At 45.2% G+C, this 19,672-nt stretch overlaps 1 protein-coding gene across 2 annotated transcripts in view; it reads right to left on the bottom strand.

Annotated features, from left to right (window-relative positions):
* Positions 1–19,672, bottom strand: part of CUNH4orf19 (chromosome unknown C4orf19 homolog) — a 71,447-nt gene that overhangs the window by 20,095 nt on the left and 31,680 nt on the right. Inside the window, exon 1 of one of the 2 annotated variants that reach the window (XM_055623792.1) lies at positions 5,869–5,886. The exons of the other annotated variant lie outside the window; for it this stretch is intronic. The gene's annotated coding sequence lies outside the window, so the exon portion shown is untranslated. Of the gene's footprint in view, positions 1–5,868; positions 5,887–19,672 lie in introns of those variants that run through there. 2 annotated transcript variants of the gene reach the window in all.

Below are 19,672 nucleotides of genomic sequence, written 5' to 3'. Positions count from 1 at the left end.
CTCCACTCTAATGGATACGGAGGGAAGAGGGGGAGGAATTAGACAAATCTGCTTCTTGGGGACCTATCAAGCAATGCTTCACCTAGTAAGAGTATAACCATTCAACAGAATACGTAATTTAGAAAGTCTCTTTGCTTATAATGAAAACGACGTAGAGAATTTAGAAGGCAAGGAAATACTTCTCCATTCGGTAGAATGCTCCACTAGGTACAGACATGTGTTCAAGACGCTTTTATTCTACTCCCAACGGAATGAAATAGTGAGGTGATGAACTCCAGCCCTCCATACAGGACCGGATGATGACTTTCGGGCAGTGATTCAGTTTCATATTCTGATAGTCACGCATTTTTACTCCGTATTCATTTTTAGTCAGCATTTTCTCTAAAAACCTGAGAACATTGAACGTCCTAGCCCTGCTGTTCTCACTGCACCGTCCCAGTCGTTATTTATCGTATTAGGAGTGCATAGTGCTTGGGAAGGACAGGATGTGCTCGGTGAAGTTGGTGCACTCGGGGCCTACCCACCCGTATGGGGAAAGCAAGGCGGCAAGAACGCGTACACAGAACTCAGAGTCTGCACAACAGCACTGAAGACAGACAGGCGAGGGAGGCTGGACACCGAGAGCCTGGGCAGCTCTGACAGCCTGAGTCAGGCCGGCGGGGAACTAGTGCCGGCCAGTCAGGACAGGAAAGCCTTAGCAGAGGAGCGTGCCAACGAGGAGGTTGCTGTTTACGCAGCCACAAAGAATTCTGAGCTCCTGCTTTGTGCCCTGGTACCAGGAAGCTGCGGGAAATGCTGCGTGACTTGCCCTACAGAGCAACAGCCTCCTGTGAGGCGGAATGAATATTCCGGACTTGTGATGTTTAAAGAATAAGTCACTGAGGATCCTGGAGGGACCACGGATTTCCCTGGAGTCTGCAGCACTCAGGAAGAAAGACTGGGAGGGAAAAGACAACTCTCCGTGGATGGAGCGAAAAGTCTGGGGCGAAAGAAATAAAAGGAACAGCAGTGGTGTTTGAGAGAGCAAGCCCCAGCAAGGGTTCGGTGCTGAGGACCATTTTTTTTCTGGTGTGTTATCTCGGAGGAATTGATGAGGTCATGTGTTTGCTTTGAAAACGATACTGAACTGTCTGTTGGCAGCCACTCTTCAATGCCCATGAGTATACAGTGAGATGTCGCTGAGTCAGGCAGCTGCCTAGGACTGAACTCATTAAAGGGTCATAAATAGGTCACTCTCCCCGACCCATCATAGGGCATGTCACATGGTGGCTAGCCAGATATTAGAACCAGAGACAGAGCTTCACGGGAAATAGCTGGAGGAAGAGGACTAGAGTGACAGGTAGCCTCCATCTGTGTGGAGGGTGGAACCTCTGAGAGCGCAGTGTGAAACCCCGGGGGCTGGGGAGACGGTGCAGTAGTTACGAATGCTTACTGCTTTTCCAGAAGATCCGAGTTGGGTCCCCAGGACCCGCACTGGGCATCACACTGTCTCCTGTAACTCCAGCTCTCGGTGATCTGTCTGATGCCCTCTTCTGGCTTCCCTGGGCACCCCACCACGGCATAAATACATTTACAGCACCACAAGAATAAAGAAGTTAGAAAATGAATTTAAGCCAAGACCCAGGAGACGGGTGGTACCAGCCTTGCGACTCACGGCTCTCAAGCTGTTCCCCGGCAGGCAGGGAACCTGGAGTGGCTCTGTGCTGTCTGTCAAGTCAGCGACCTCAGTTAGTCCTCGAAGCATCCAGTATGTAACACCCACGGTTTTCTCCAAGCATCTCTGAAACTGTCTATTTCCAGTCATCCTGATCTTTTCACCGTTTCAAGCACCCCCATGATATCCTGCTCCCAAGCCTTCATGTGTATTGTTTCCTTCTGGGTCTCTTTGTCCATCAATACTTTAAAAAATTCCCTTTACACTTCAAACATAAAGTTTATAGCTAAAACATAAACAAGCATGAGGCCAGGTGATGTGAGAATCTGTCAACCTTTTGGAATGTTTTAGAGCTACACAGTCCAATACGATGCCTGCCTGCCGGCCACAGGTGGTTATTTAATTTAACTCACTGAGAGTTAAATACAGTCAGGTGCTTGGCTCCCCACTGCCGCTACCCAGCCACATGGCAGGTGCTTAACAGCTGTGTGGGATCGATGCTACCCAACTGGCCTTGGGAACAGAACACGCCTAGCGTTCTACTGGCTAGAGGCTCTTAGCGAGTCTTTCTCCCAGTACATTTGAGGACATTAAACCCTTGGAGGTGTCATGTCCCTTGCCTGTTAGTAAAGATGTTTGTACTGTTTGGTGTTCCCCGGCTACTGCCCACGGGATAGAAATCTGTCCTCTGTATGCTGGGTAGTTCTCAGGTGGAGCCACCGCTAATCTCAGAAGGAGTGTTTCTTTTGCTGACCCCGCCGGATTGCCCACAGGCATTAGGGGTCAAAGGCGGCTAGCGACTCAGAGTTTGCACATCTTTGAAAAGGCGTTTTCACTTGGAGAGACAGGCCTAGGCCTACAGCCGGAAAGCTCTGACTCTCAGCCTTACCACTAAGGAGCTGTGTAGCCTGTAGTTCCGTTTCTCACCTCTCTGGCTTTGCTCCTTCAGCTGAGGTATACGGACAGCTCAGGGTTGGCAGGTGATAAGGTACAGATATGGCAGCTACCATTCTCCTCGCTCCTTGGTGGTATGCAATGAGGAAGATGGCCTACAGGAGCCCCTCTTGTCGAAGAGAGTGGCTCTCCTTCCCTCTCCCGCTCATCACTACCCAATTTTTCTGGCGTTGTCTTAAGGTATTTGTCATGACCAGAGAACACAAGTACCTGTAGCAGGAAGGGGCAGTTCTGCCTGGAGAAGGGTGAAGGGAAAGGCGCTAACATTTCCCAACGTTCCTGGACATGCTGGCCTCACAGAGGCAGTGATGATCATTCCTTAAGCCATCCCCATGAAGCCTGGGAGGAGGGGAAGGATGTGAGGATGGGGAGCAGAGAAGGTTTGCGGGGCATGCAAACTTAGAAGATCGGCTCAGGGTAGGCGAGGAGGGGCGGGGAACGCCATGTTAAAGCCAGGCTGCAGTCTATGACTCGTGGCACCGTGCCCGGCGCACACGCACCGTGCCACCTTCCCCGGTGGGCATGACAGAAGTGAACTGAGCCAGCTGTGACTTCATTGTAGATTGGTTTTTGCCTCAGTTTGTATCACAAAGCGGACAGTCTCTTTCTATAACCTTCTGTTCTTTTCATGAGAGGGAAACCATTTCCTTTCCAAAAGGCTTTAAATTCTGAACATGATAAGCCTGAGTTGGCACCAGGGCTTTTCCTTGTAATTGGCAAACACATTCAGGCTGGGCTTCTGTTTCTCCTTTGATGGCCTCCCACCCCCAACCCTAAGCAAGGCCAATATCTGAGCAGAAAGAAAAGATCTCACGCAGCGCTCCTTTCTCCCAACAAGCTTTGCAAGCTTTGCAACATCTTCCTTGGATACGGTTCAGCTGGGGGCCTACCCTCCATTCCAACAGGAATTCCTGGTCCTCACAGAGGGGCCTTTGTTGTTCGGGCTTATGAGAAGCTAACTGCTTGCTTTGCACAAGGAAGTATCTTTTCATTGTGTGAAGTCGTGATCAAAGAGGACCGTGAGTGAAAGCAGGGGAGCAAGGCCCTGATTTACATCTAGAAGGGTTACTGCGAAGAGAAGGGCCCTGTTCCTAGAGCAAAGCACAGTCTCAACACGAGGCGAGACTTTTACCCACCCACTGATGGATTGCATTTTTAAGATGTATTTATTTATCTTTTAATTTGGGCTTGCGTGGGCGCCACCTGCATTCGACGCCTGGAGAGGCTAGAAGAGGGAGTCTGGTCCCTGGAATTGGAGTTACAGATGGTTCTGTGCTACCAGGTGGGTGGGTCCAAAGCCGGGTCCTCGCAAGAGCGGCCGGCACTCTCAACGGCTGAGCCGTGTCTGACGGTTTATAAAGTTTAGTCCTTACTATGGCTACAGATGGATTCTTTTGTCTTTTTGCGTTTGTCTGTGTGTGTGGTGTGAGTGTGTGTGGTGTGCACGTGTGTGAATGGACGTGTGTGTAAAATAGTATATCTACATACTTGTAAATATAGCCAATACATATAAAATAGACATTTATGCACACAAAAATACAAAAATATGCAATAAATTTGGGAAAAAGCAGAAAAAACCCAGCCTTAGTCCCAGCAAGCTAACCTTGTGTTCTGTGCATGATTTTCTCTTCATTGACGCATTAGCTAATTTTTGTGACGATGTGACCAAAACACCCGAGAGAACAAGTGTAAAGAAGATGGCTTTATTTTGGCTCACACTCCAGCCTCTGGGTGCCTCGTCAGAGCGTCACGTTGGTAGATGCATATGGCAGAGATTGATCTACTCATAAGGGACGGGGCCTGAGGAAGGGGTCGAGACCAGGTACAACCTTCACTCCCCTATGACCTACTTCTTCCCACTCAACCCAACCTCGAGAAACTTCCAGAACATTTCAAAATAGTGCCACCAGCTGGGGACCAGGAATTCAGCACACGAGCCCGTCGAGGGGTGGGGGATGACTACTTCATACTCAAGTCACAAAATAGGGTGTAATTTTTTTGTCCAATTGCAGGTCAATTTTATATAATATATAATGGACTTCATGCCCTACCGCCATTCAACGTGGCACCTTTGCCCTTTATCATGACTGTTATAAGCAGCTAAGGCTAGTCCAGCTCCTTAACCATTCCTCTCTAGAGCCTGACATTTTTGAAACGCTCCATTTTTGGCCAAGTCTTTCCCCCTTCCAAGCTCAAAGTCTACAGTGCTATCAATACTCTATGTATTTGATGTGTACCCCTTCTCTTCCCCTCACCCCCAGACATGAAAGTAGAAGAACAATTTAGGAAAAAGATTCCCAGGACTGGGAGGGGGGAAAGGAAGGGTAAGGATGTGTATACGCGAATATGATCCAATTACATTATGTGTATGTATGAAAAAGTCATAATAAAACCCACCATACATAATTATTACATGCTAATAAAGCACAAGAAAAATTCTACTTCTGTATGGATCAACTGTTTCATCTTAGACACCATGGTGGGAGAGCACATAAACAAACAAATCCCACATTGTCTGTCACCTTCCACTACAGCAAAATCCCAAGAGATTAAAAGTTCCCTGATAGTGCCTTTCGGTACCCTTTGTGATGAGTTATGTAAAAATGGCTGTCCTAACAAAGAGCCTGACATCATCTGAATATTTAGAGCCTTTAAATAGCAACAACAAAACCCCTTCTGCCTGGTCACTTCGAGGAAATGTGCAGTGTAAGTTCTCTCCATTCTGCCTGGCAAGCTAGCTAGTTTTCTACAGGAACCGAGAGCTTTGCTTGCAAGGTTTGTCTCCATTAGTAGCCTGTTCATCCTTGAATCAAATACAATGTGCTCAGGTATTATTTTTATCCCTTACTCTTAAGAATTCAACTCCCAAGAAAGGAAAGCAATTTCCCAGAAAACATTGCACAAATTTCTTTTATCTTTCTACTCCTCTCCTCCCCTCTCCTCTCTTCTTTTCTATCCTCCCCCCAACCCTTTTTCATTCAGTAACAAATACTAGATTTTCATAAAGTACAAACTGGGAAGGAGGGGAATTCTCAAAATTCTGCAGGTCAAAGAATCTGCTTATTGCTATGCGCCAAATGATCAAATGGCTCCACCTTCGGCAGCATGGAATGTGATTTGGAAATACAGTTTGTGAGAACCATCCAAAAGGAATTAAAGTAGACAAGTAACTCGGCATATGTGAGCATGGCCCCTGAAGACCACAAGAGCACCTCTTGAGGGTGGGGGCTAGCCGTGCCTAGGGACTGATAGGATCTTACTTGTAGGTCACTCGAAGTGAGCACAGGAGCAGCTAAAAGTACCACATCTTCATCCTTAATGTTTTCTTAGCTGGACACACTGATTTGGGAAGTGTCTCAGGTCACTGCTCTTCCCGGGAAAATGCTATTCCTCAAGCCAGCGACGCTGGAAGCGTAGCCTCTAATCTTCGCCTTAGGGTGGCTCACGCATGCTGCAGAACACGAGACTTCTCCGAAGGCTGCTTTTGGGTTATTCGGAGATGTATTGACAGTGTTTGCTCTTAACAGGAAACACCCAGACAGACACAACCTACATATTCTCTCTCTCTCTTTTTCCTCCAGTAGGATCAAAAGTCACTGGCTATTTCAACTGTATTCAAGGTGAAGCTATTAGAAGGGTTTTCACTCTGTGGTTCAGGCAGGTCAGGCAGGCGAAAAGTTTGCAAAGCAATTGTACCTTCCAGGCAGTGGTTTGCTGGCAGATGTTTAACGGCTGGTTTGACAGAAAAAAAAAAAAAAAAAAAAAACGAAAAACCAAAGATATTTACTGTTAACAAGAAGCACAGAGCATACAGCACACAAATACGAGTAAACAAACTTCTACAAACTGAACTCAGGGTAAGAGCACTTGCTCCTCGAATGGTAGGGCCTGAGTCTAGATTCCTAGCACACACATACAAAGACAGGCATGGCCATGTGTGTACTGTCCACACGTGAATGTGTACACTGCACGCAAATGTATCATGTACACATGTACACACACACACACACACACACACACACACACACACACACACACACACGATTTACTCCTCATAGAATGTTCACACAGTCAACCTATGACCACAACTGACAGATTGGGTGTACTTCAGACATGAATGCAATTTTTCCTTTAGTAGTTTAGAATAAAGAGAAAGAATGGCCACACGTGGGAAGCTCACTTGTTTGTTGATAACATGAGCAAATATTTGAAAACTATGAAAATTTCCTCACGCAATATTTTGGTGCTTTCCCCAGGCAATGGCTATAGATTCAACTTACTTTCAAGTATAATTTAAAATAACAATTTCTTCATAGACAGGCAACGAAATAAAAAGAAATCAAGTCCTGATTCACAGTGCTTGCCACTGAGGTGGCTGATTTGAAGCTTTCATGTTGAGGCCATGAACACAAAGTTTAAAGGCAACACAGAGCACCCTATCCTGAAGGACTGCCCCCAACAGGCTCACCAGACACGAATCCTTTCAAGAGTAATGGTAAAACATTTCAGAAATGATGAACTTTTGGTATTTTCTAACTTTATTTTTAATATGATTTATGTAATTCTACTTTAAAGTAATTCAGTTGTAACTGTTATTAAAATCTCAACAAGCTGTTGAAATTCCAGAACCCCAGAGCCAGTCCAGACTGGTTGTGGCACAAGCTTTCTGAGTTTTGTGCTTGAAGGGCAAAAACACTTCCCAGGCAATTTTCCCTCAGCCACAGCCCACTAATCTCCCATTAACAGTCACCTTAAGGTCCCACTTTCCCTGCTGTGAGTTAATCAGTCTCAAGAGGGCAGGATGTTCTCAGGAGAAATGTTGACAGCCAGTGAAAAGCATGTGGGCAAACCAACTCTAGGTCATGTGACCCCGAGTTGGTGCTCAGGTGCCTTTCCTGGAGACTGAGACTGTAGTAACTGGGAGAGCCACAGGATAGGGAGTACTTCAGATGGAGCCCACACTCAGCATTGAGACCTCACAAAAGAAGTGTGAGCTGTCAACGCTCCTGGGTCAGGGAATCTACTTCCTCTCCGAAGCAGAGAAGCGCTTCACTGATAGAACAGTCTGAGGAAAGCCCTCGCTGGGTCACTGTTTTCATCTTTCTTTCTTTCCCCAGAAGTGAGTTTTAGTACATATCTGAAGGGTGTCTTCCTAGGATTATGTAGGAATCAAGGAATGTCCATTAGCTGCTTGAAGTTGAGAAGACTCAGTTGCAGGCCTGGAGACGTGGCTCAGTGGCTCAGTGGCTTCAGTTCCGGGACACCAGACTCCCTCTTCTGACCACGTGGTGAACATACACCCAAGTACATGGGAATGCACATAATTTAATTTTTGATCTTCAAAACAAAAGATTTGTTTGCTTTTTGTGTATTGTCAGCACAGACAATAAGATCCAAAATAAATAGAAAATTAAAGAGTTTCTAAAACTTTCAAAAGTATCTTGAGCTACATATATCATTAATGTGGGGATTGCAGACTTTTTGGATCCCCTTCCTTCCTTCCTTCCTTCCTCCCTCCCTCCCTCCCTCCCTCCCTCCCTTCCTTCCTTCCCTCCTGAAAAGAACATGTTTAAAGAACAAAGAAAAATGCAGAAACCAGAAAGGGCTCCCGTTGATTTTAATATCATGAGGTCCGGGTAGTAACTTTCTGATTGGCCTGCCGTGTCATGGGATGCGTCAGAGCCCATTGAGGCAGCGTGCGCATCTGTTCTCCTTTAAATCAATTCAGGCTTAACTGAGTTAAAGATGAAACACCGACTCGGAGGCCAGAGGCCAGCCTCTCCTGTCATCTCATGCACCTGAAGCCATGTGACGATTTCCTGTCTCTCTTCTAGAACACTCTGCTCTTCCCAGAATAAGAGACAAACAAAATAGCCCATTTGATTGTTACTAACCAAACTAAAGCTCAAGGAAATGAGATATTCTAAGTCCTCACTGGTCTTTTATCTTATACACATTTGTGGACTTCATTGAGGGATGTCCACGATTCACAGATAAGCCACAGACAATTTCAGCAAATTGTCTAGCACAAACGGAATAGAAGAGACATCAGGAGCCTACCTACTTGAAAAAAAAAAAATAAGTTAGTTATATCTATGGCATCAACAATGTACAATTGTATAGTTGGGAAGAAAATACAAAGGAAGTAATTATGTGACTCTCAAAGCTAGAAATATGAAAATGTTGCTAATGGCCAGAGTTTACAGTATCTAGATCTAAACCACTTCCACAAAATGTTCTTAGCGACAATTCACTATGTGTTTGCAGTGGACATTGCAGAATTCAGATTAGAAACACTTTAAGTATAGGGACATAAAATGCTGTTTAAAACAAGCAAGCTGATTTTTTAGGGAGCATAGAAAACATTGTAAATTGAAAAAAATGTGATAAAATATATTCAAGTTGTCAAAGTTAAAACTCTCATTATAAACATTTAACTAAATCACCTAAATTGTTTTTTTTTTAACACAGTAATAAAGCATGGTCACGCAAACGTGCCAGATGTGTGTGTGTGCCACACTGTGCCATGATGGCACTTAGAGATCACAGGGCAACCCCAGCTGTTGGTCCTCAGCTTCTCTGAAGGAGCGTCTCTGTTGTTTGCTACCATGGAAGCCGGCCTGTGGGCTTCTGAATTCTCCTGTGTCTGCCTCCCATCTCCATCTACAGTGCTCCATTACAGACTCATGTCGCTGCTACTGTGCCAGGCTCTGGGGATTCGAACTCAGGGGCTCACACTTAAGTGGCAAGCACTTTATCCACTCAGGCACCTCTCCAGTCCATAGGCTTCTAGACTACAAAAATAAATACTCTAGAATCTTACAGAAAATGTTTAATTCCAAGGACAAAACATTTTAGAAGGTATTCCTGCAGGTTTTAATGACTGACAGATATTTAGCGAGCCCCAATTCCAAATTTAATTTTAATACCAATTTGATGATAACAAACAGAAAGAACCAGATTCTCCTCAGTAGCAATTCGGGCCTCCCTCTCAGCTTCCAGCACACACACACCGTGAGCCCATTCACAGGCTCCCTTTGTTTACCTTATGATCACGTGGCCTTATGCTGTATGTACAAATATGGGGTTTTGTTTAGTAAACCCCCTGGATAAAAAGAAATGTATATTTCAATCGTCTTTCATCAAGATGGTCACATTAGAAGTGGTTGATTAAATGATAACTCAGATATGCACTGAGTAAGTTATGAACTAATGAATGGCAGAAATGGCTTTCCGTTTGTGACATTAAAGCCCTACTCATCAGGGAATTCAGTTTAGGAAATAGATACTATTCGTGGGATTTGGGGATGCAGTTGGCTTTCCTGGCCTTCTAAAATAATGGATTAAGAATCTAGTGGAACCACATCTAGACCTGTAGCTGTGTGGCTGGAGGCTGCATTTCCGGTCCTGTGACCTGCCAGCACACGACCGGGTACAGATGCTGCAATTCGGAGAGTAAGAAGATCTCTGTATGGAACATCGTCAGGCTGATTTAAACAGAGAGTGGCCCATATCTACATCCTTGGATCCCCTGCTCCAACTAAGCAGGTGCTTGTACCAAACAGGTATAGAGTTTTCTTTTCTTTTCTTTCTTTCTTTTTTTTTTTTTTTGTGGTAGTCTCTAAACATTACATTGTAACAATCCCTCACATTTACTTACAGTACAGTAGGTATCACAAAGAATCTAAAGATGATGTCTTAGTCTGTGCGAAGATGCTCATAGGTTACATGCAAACGCCATTTTATATAAGAGATTTATACTTTTTTTTTTTTGGTATGCACAGGGCTTATTACACCAATCCTGTGTACATACCTTAAGGAAGGCTGCATCTTCTCTGCCAGATAATGGTGGGGAATTTAGAACAATAAAGACTTAGGACTTCTGGTTTACTCAAGGAAGTCAAGTGTCAATGGCCACGTAGCTATTCAATCCAGGCCAACACTGTACTAAACATTTCACTAGGTCTTTAGAGCGATGAAAAATCAGAGTCAGTTTGCATGAAGCACAGATAGCTGCAGCTATGGGGAAGCTGAGGTCAGGGAGAGGCAGTCATACCCTAACAGAGCTCTGCTGGGGTGCGGTGCAAGCTAATCTCCGGCCAGTGTCCCCCGATATATATTCCCAAAATATATTCCTATATATTCCCTAAAAACATTCCCATATTTTAAATCTATGTTACCAAAGCACTTCACTTTGTTGTGTAAGCTAGAACTCTGGAATCTTCATTGTTCTCAATCGTTTCTAAAATTAAAATCAAAGTGTGGAATTAGACTCATCTGGAAGCCATTTCTGATTAAAATGAACCTTCAACAAAATGGTTACTATAAAACCTTTAATTTTTGTATAAAATATATTGTATTTTTATGATCATGCTTTCCTATTTGACACTTAGCTCACACTGAAACCGGGATGTTTTCACAAATGTAAGATGTGTCTTATTAAGATGTAGAAGTGTCAGGCTTAGAAGTGGCATCCATTCTGCCTTTCAACAAACTCTCAAGAGACCCTGTGCAGCTGGCCCAGAGGAGACAGGCTCTTGCTGACTGGGCGGCTCCAGAGCGACAAAGAATTGTCCCCGAAGCTCTGGAGGCTGGAAGTAGGAGAAAGGAGTGTCACTAAGAGTCAAGTTCTGATTAAGGGGCATTGCCCAGGTTTCAGATGGCGGTGTTCTCACACGGCAATGGGGAGAAGAAGAGGAGGGAGTATTGAAAGCCTGCAGGTGCTCTCTCTAAAATCACTGTTAGTAAGGGCACTGAGAGCATCTAAGTGAGTTCCCCCCTCATCTCCTGACCTCTCAAAGCCCTGCTTTCTAGTACCCAATCACACAGAGTTAGGCATTCAGCCATTTGGGGGGGGGGGGACATCAAATGTTCAGTCCACAGCACCGGCAAGTGAGTCAGGAAGTGCTTTCTGAATGAAGTCGGGTCATGAAGATGCCTCGTACGTCTACTTTCTTTCTTAGAAACTGAGGAGTGCTGGGAAAGCATGTGGCTCCCTGACTGATCTGCTGACAGCTGGCACAAGAACCCTACCAGAGTGACAGAACACCACACAAACTCGTGTACTCCCACCACAGGGCTCAGCAGTCCTACCTGGGTTAGAGCTACCTGAGCAATTCCCATCCTAAAGCAAACAACTGCTAAAGTGGTTTATTATAGTACAGTTGAACTCAGAACAGATAATTAAAATAAATTTTATTTTTTTAATCACAAAACTTAAAAGTATATTTATTTGGTGTGTGTGTACACAGTCATGGCATGCCTGTGGAGGTCAGAGGGCAACTAGAGGGAGCTGGCTCTCTTTCCATCGTGTGGGTTATTGAATGCAGGTCATCAGGTGTGTCGTCAAGTCCTTTAATCCTCTGGGTCATGAAGTGCCAGTCCATGGAATGTATGGTAAAGAAAGAACCTGTGTCAGATTCAGACATGGGTGTGTAGCCACAGCGTTGATGTGTGCTTTCTGTTGCGGGGACGGGGGAGGGTCTCATTCGGGGTCACGGCTTTACTGGATCCCAGGGTGAGAAGGTCAAAAGTCCGTTCATCTATTTATTATCCATTATCTATTTATTATGCAGCAGCAAAATAAAATCTGACACCTTGAGTCAGAAACTTTTTCGAGAATTGTGTGTTTTCCCTCTAAAGGCTGAAATTTAGTGCCACTGTGGCAGGACCCGGCTTGTGGATGAGACCAGTGCTGTTAGGAAAGTTCAGACCCAGAGCTGGATGTGGTAACACACGCCTTTAATCCCAGCGTTTGGGGAGGCGGATCACTGTGAGTTCGAGGCTAGCCTGGTTTACAAAGTGAGTCCAGGACAGCAGAGGCTACATAGAGAAAATATGTCTTCAAAAACAAAACAAAACAAAACAAAACAAAACAAAGTACAGTCCCTGGGTCTCCCTCTTTCTTGTCCCTTCACCTGTTTGCCATGGGAGGTTCTACCCAGAATGCTCTGCTAGATGCCACTTTTTGATCTTGAACTTCCCAGCTTCAAGAACAGTGTCTTGCATGAACTGATTGGCCTGCTCTTAATTTCCTCCCCCTGAGGGGGAAGCAGCAATACCAGGCCACAGAAGAAGACAATGCAGCCACTCCTGATGAGGCCTAATTGACTAGGATCAGAAGGAAGGAAAAGAAGTCCTCCCCTATCAGTGGACTTGGGGAGGGGCATGCGTGCAGAGGGTGGAGGAAGGGAGGGATTGGGAAGGGAGGAGGGAGGGAACTACAGGGGAGATACAAAGTGAGTAAAGTGTAATTAATAAAGAAAGAAAGAAAGAAAAAAAAAAAGAACAGTGTCTTGGTGACATTCTGTCCATTATAAATTATCAGATCTGTGGTATTCTGCTGCTTCAGCAGCACAAAATAGGTCACGCCCCAAACTGAAGCAGAGTGATGTTGACATAGCAAACAAGTGGAAATGCAAAAGAAGCTTCGGAGGAGGGACGGGAAGAGGCTGGAAGTTAGAGGATCCTGCCTGGAAAAGCCCAGGTTGCTGTGAAGCATGATGCCAGCGAGGGCTCGGGCAAGAACGGCAGGGAAGGCTGGGGACTACTCAGAGATGGCTTAAAAAGTGACCGTGATGAGAAGGCTGGCGGCAATGTGAATGGAAAAGGCCACTCTGATGAGATCTCAGATGGAAATGAGGAAGGCCCTGGAAACTGGAGCATCCTGTTGGGCTGTGTCACACCCCAGGGCTCTGCGGAAGCAGAGCTCAGCGTGACCATGGCACATGCCAGAGGAAAGCACTGAAGGTCCGGTGTGGCTTCTTTTACAGTAAAATGTGAGAAGAAACTGTCTTGAGATGGAATTAAACCAGAAGGTTGAGATTTGAGGGATTATCAGGCTGGCCCTGTGGAGAAAATGAACATGCTTGTTCAGGAGAGGAAAACCAAGGATGTGGTCTTGGCACCATTTGAGAAAGAAATTATTGTTGGCAGAAAAAAAAAAAAAGCCAGAGGCTATTCCTCCATAGCTGCAAGGACAACCCTGAAGGGACATCAGAGATTCCCATGCTACCCTCCCCATCACAGCCTAGAGGGAGGAAACGAGGGAGAGAGGCCTTAAGCGTCCTGGGCTCCAGGCGTCACATCTCTGCTCTCCACACTCCCGATGCAGTGCTCCTCAGTCGCCCGAGCAGTGGCGCAAGCAAAGCCTCACACCCTCTCAGGAAAGCACAGGCTGTGCCTGAGACCCCAGGACGCAATGCTCTGACAGCACGGCTTCCTTCACCTTGTTGATAAAAGATGTCCTGGACAGCCTGAGGACCCAGGCAGAGACTTGTTACAGTAATGGAGCTGCTTCATCACAGCTTCCTGAGGTGGCGCTGGCCCTAGCACAGAGCTTTGGAGCTACAAGAATACAACAGCTGTAGGAAGCAAGCTCCAAGCCATGAAGGCACTGTGTGGTGGAGCCCAGCAAAGTCATGGGGGGTGGAGGAGGTGGAGCTGGTGGGCTTGGGGGAGGGGCAGCCTCTGTCCTCAGAGTCTGGCAGGTGAGACATGGGGTTAAAGGGTATTCAGTATTGTCTCCTGTCCTCTCTACACCCTCCCTCCGCACCTGCCCCAGACCTGTTACATCATCATTTGTCTAGATTCTCTCTTCTGAGATGGCAAAGTTCATCCTGCATTGATGCCACCTCTGCAGTTTGAAAGAACAGACTTGTTTTGATTCCATGCTCATAGCTGTTGGGATTTGCCTCGGGATGAATCATACCATGCGATGTAGCCACATCTGATTCAGAGGAGCCTCTGGACTTTGGAGTTGAGGCTGGAGCCATTAAGACTTACAGTTAAGAGATGGAGTGAAGATGTTTTGCATGTGAGAAGAATAGGCTATGCATTTCCTACAGAGGTAGAATCCTGTGGCCTGAGTCTGTGTCTCCTTCAAAAGTCATGTTGACACTTAACTGTTATCCTTACAGTTATGAGTTACAACATTAATGATGTGACTGCGTGGTCTGTCCTTATGGATTAGATTTCAGTGTTAAAAGGGTGACTGTCCTGCATGGTCCCGTGTCTTCCCTGCCTTTTTGCTTTCTGCTAAGAGATGGAGAGGGAACACCCCTTCCATAGATGCCAGATATAAGTTCTTGATGTTAGACTTCCCAAATTCCAAAACTGTGAGTCAGTGAGTTTGAACGAATTCTACGCTTCCCTGTTTCGGGTGTCCTCTTATAGCACGGACAAAGAGGAATCAGGATGTGCTGTCTACTGTCTGCGCTGACACCGTCACCAGCTTCTCAGCCCTGAAGGGATGTCCAGGGGACTGCCATCTCTCTACCCTCCACTGTTTGTAGATATGGGCCAACAACACAATTTCTTCAAGCTATCCTTCGAGCTGAGCATGGTGGTGCATGCCTTTAGTTACAGCAATTGGAGAGGCAGAGGCAGGTGGATCTCTGCGAGTTTGAGGCCAGCCTGGTCTACAAAGCAAGTCCAGGACAGACAGGGGTACACAGAGAAACCCTGTCTCAATGAACTCCCTCCCCCATCACAAAACAAAACAAAACAAAACAAAACAAAACAAAACAAAACAAAAGACTGTATCTTTCTCCTGTTTCCATGTTTTCTGGCCCTACCACTGTAGTACAACTGCATAAAGTTAAGCTAGCTAAATGTAACCACCTGTTCTTAATTCTCTCTGGATTATTATGTATCGAATATTTGTGATCCCTTCAAGCATCTACTGCAACACTAACCCCCAGTATGGCTGCACTTAGAGCTGTTCCTTTAATTGACGTAACTATGGTTAAATGAGGATGAGGCCCTGACAGAATAGGATTAGTGTCTTATAAACCCAGAACGCTTGTACCAAGGAAGGGTCATATAAAGACAGCAAGGATGTGCCATCTGGAGGATAAGCAAAAGAGCCTCCTCAGAGACTAAAACCTAAAAACTACTGGACCTGTGATCTTGCACCTACCAGTTTCTGGAAATGAAAACAAAAACAAAACAGCAACAACAAAACCTTTCTGTACTTTAAGTCATGCAATTCTTGGTATTTGATTATGGCAGCCCAAGCAGACTCTTTGACATCTTTTAGCAACCGAGGAGCAGCTAAGCCAAGGTAGATTCTGCTCAGTTCTGAAATTATTTGTTAGCACTGAAAAGTAAACTCTAAGCCAAAGGAGTTTAATCCTCTATGTGACTAGTCAGAAGGTCCCCACTAACCACTCAGCACTCATCAGCCTCTCTAAGGCCACACTACAGCACCCCAACAGGGTATCCCGGGGGAACTTGCCAGCACGGCCTTCCAGCAGGCATGCTTTCACTTCCTCATCTAGCTCTGATTCCTCTTCCAAATAAATCTTTGAATTGCTGACCTGCTGCCTGTGTCTATCAGGACTTTTATTAATGAGACCAAGACTTTTATTAACCAAGGACCTTGATCCTTGGTTAACTTCTGTAATCGGAACGGACAGGAAAATAGGAGTGGCATTCAATGCTATGCATGATTTTTTTTTTCTTGCTAGCAATAAATAAAATATCTTTACTAAGATTATTTAATAGTTAAAATCTGCTTGTCTCCTTAGATAAAGTAGTTTATGACAGGATAAAAAATTATAAAATGGCAAGCTCTTAATGATTCATTTCAATTAACTATAAAATCAAAATACTGTAGCAATTTAATATCTTCTAAAGTAACACAAAATATATTCAATATGTAATACAAACCTCAATAATTCAAATATCCTAATAAGCAATTATTTACAAACTCTGAACTGAGAGAAAACAGCTTAGCCAGACAAAGAAATGAAACAATGTTCTTAACAACTTCATCCTGTGCAGTCTAAGCTTCTTGAGTAGAAATACTCATTTAATCAATGTCAATGATATTAACCTTAATTTACATTCAGCTGGTGAGAATTTACCCATGCTGGATGCCTCTGTGCCTGGAAAATACAACTACTAAAAGCGCTTAAGGATTTCTAACACAGCTTAACAATTCAGTCTGACCTCCCAAATCCACTACCTTATAGGTACAGAATTTAACTAATTAGGGATTTAACGACATCACTATTTTTCAATGCTACGTTCTAATCAAACTATAATGCCTAGGTTCTCCTCCTTACATAGAATTCTCTTCCTCAAAATGCCAGTAGCACCCTACTGAGAAAACAGCAGAAAAAAAAGCGTCTATCTGTACAGCACATAACAAATGCAGTACTCACTTTATTTATACCCACAAGTGAATTGTTATTTTTATAATAATTTTTAGAGTAACACCAGAAGCCTGAAAGTTACCACTAATTAAATAAACAGTTATGTGTTCTTGGGTCCCTGCATGGATATACGTTGACAAATATCATCCTTCTTTACCTATTTATTCTTTTTACTTTCATATATATTTTGTAGAATACCAAACAAATGCTGTGGACTGAACATGTAAATCAATATTCTCCTTCTCCTAAATCTTTGTCAAGTTAGTATATGAGATGTGTGAGTGTTTGTGTGTGTGTGCGCTATTAGGAAATTTTTTTCCTTGAAAAGACTCATTTTCACTCATGGTTTCAGAGATTTCTAGTCAGGGATCTGACCGGCCTGGGAGGAAAGCTGTAAAAACGCTGGCGTTTTTTGGGCCCGACGAGCAGCTTAACCAGGTCGTTGGGGCACAGGTCAGCTTGGATAAGCTCGCTGGTTCCTCGGGCAGATGACACTGCCACCGCTGGTTACACATCCAAATCTGGTAGCTCCCCACTCACAGTCCCTCCATCGGCAAGCGGAAAGCAGGATGCAGCCGTCTTTAGATCCCTGGGTTCTTTTGTTGTTTTTTAATTAAAAATGTTTTAAAGGATTTATTTTTATTTTATGTGAATAGGTGTTTTGCATACATGTATGTCTGTGTACCATGTACGTGCGTGATTCTTGAAAATGCCAGAAAAAGTCACTGGATCCCCTGGAACCGGAGTTAGACACCGCTGTGAGGTACTAGGTGGGCGCTGGAAACTGAACCTAGGTCCCCTGGAAGAGCCACAGTGGTCACCTCTCCGGCCTCTGGGTTCTTCATTTTTTACCTCCGTATACTTGTTCTTAGGAAGCTACTAACAGATGTAGTTTACAAAAAAGCCGAGGAAGAGAAGGTTGGGTGTCACTCTGTGAGCATCTTTTCTAAAGCTCCCGCTGAAGCGTGATTCCCCTTGTAGAGGCCGAAAGAGGCAGAAGCGCTAAGCGTCTCTTGCGTTTGAGCGATGGACTAACTGTGAGGGGGGTTAGGTATGTGAGTGGGCCTGTAGAAGCTACCTGACGGATCTCTCTGCCTTTTCCCACGCCTGCTCCTCCCTGTGCCTGGCTCTGACGCAGCAGAAACTCCTCAGCAGATGCCACACTGGCAGACTAACCGAGCCCCCAGGGCCATGAGGCAAACCCACTGCCGTTGTTCGCAGCTTCCCAGCCAGGTAGGTATCTATTCCAGCTACAGAGAATGTTCTCAGACACGTGAGGTCCGGAAGGAGGAACTGCAACAGGGAAAGCAGTGATGGGAGGGAAGGGAACAGGAGGCCTCTCCACAGCTCAGGCAGGGGACAAAGGGCCTCTCCGAGCATCTTGAAGAGACAAATAAATATTCCAGAATTCAATGAAAATGACCCATATTTTGAAACCCACATGAGAAAACAGACAAAAGCCATGCAAGTAAAATCAAAACCATTACTTTAGACTGTGATGGGAAGCTGAGAAGAAAAGAATTCTTTTACTACAGTCTCCCATCCCACAGTTTCACCTACAGTCATACAATGCCAAAAGTGTGAACTGAAACCAAGTGTGGGTGAGAGTGAACTCCACATGCATGGACAGAGAGCTGAATGAAGGACGGCCTTACCTTCCACAGGTGAGTGGACAGTGACCCCAAGCCAAACAACCAGGAGGCACAAGTTCATTCAGCACAGTAAAGGACTGGAGCTAAGTGCCAGGCAAGGAGTTTGGGGAAGGGAATTGGTCAGGGCCAGGGAGAAGGCTCAGCAGGCAAGGGTACTTGGCTGGCCACCAAGCCTGACGACCTACCTGAGTTCAACACACGGGTCCAACACACGGTGGAAAGACAGAACTGTTTCCCTCAAGCTGATCTGCACAGGCACACTTGTGCTCACACAAATCCATACATAAGTATAGTGAATTGTTTTTAAAGAAGCACCGTGCAGTCTAGAGAGTAGTTTAATCCAAAGGTGGGGGCGTACAGCCACAGAGTACACAGTATGTTCTAGGCTATAGTCTAGTATGTACCTGCTCCTAACTATTAGAAGTGTAAGAGTATAGAGACTTGAAAAACGAAGGCCTTAGAGACAGCTCAGCTGGTAAAATGCTTGCTCTACAAGCGGAGGGACCTGAGCTTGATCCCCAGAACCCATGCGAAAAAGCCACGAGTGGTCCACACTTGTGCCAGCCCGGCCAGCCCACTCGGTGAACCTCAGCCAGGGACAGACCCTGCCTCAACACAGCAACGGCCAAAAGCACTCGGTGCCCGAGGACTGAAACTGGAGGTTGTCTTCTGGCTCCCACACACATGTGCACATACGTCTACATGTGTAGCATACACCTATGCACACGTGAGCACATACAAAAATGGGCCTCATTAAAGTAGAATCTGTGGTTTTAGTAAATAATTTTGGGGGGTGTTCACATTCCTTCTCCATAAGTTAGTCAGCGTGAACTAGGTAGCTCCTCATACCCCTTGACCTCCAGGGCTCTGCTTCTTCTTCTGTTTGTTTATGGCCCTGTCCTTTTGAACACAGACCCAGAAATCTGAGGATGGAGAGAATGCCTTCATGGCTTCGAAGGTTAAAACTGAGTGTCATTAAAGACATGATCCAAACCTAACATCTCCTGATTTGTGGAGCGACACCAGAGGCTGCATTTCTGGCTGCCTCTGTCCACATAAGAGGAGGTGCAGGGAGAGACCAAAGTTCCATGCGGCTTAGACTCTGTCTGGCCTGTGACGTCAGCAGTGCTCACCTGAAAGTTAATCATCACCTATTTCCTGAGTTAAGCTCTGCTTGAGAGCCTCTTAGAGAGATTGAATAAGAAAGAAAGAAAGAAAGAAAGAAAGAAAGAAAGAAAGAAAGAAAGAAAGAA

The sequence above is a fragment of the Psammomys obesus genome, unplaced genomic scaffold (genome assembly GCF_907164565.1).
Source record: "Psammomys obesus unplaced genomic scaffold, mPsaObe1.curated_primary_1811, whole genome shotgun sequence".
In the NCBI taxonomy this organism is placed as follows: domain Eukaryota; kingdom Metazoa; phylum Chordata; class Mammalia; order Rodentia; family Muridae; genus Psammomys; species Psammomys obesus.
This window is presented reverse-complemented; position numbering and strand designations above follow the sequence as displayed.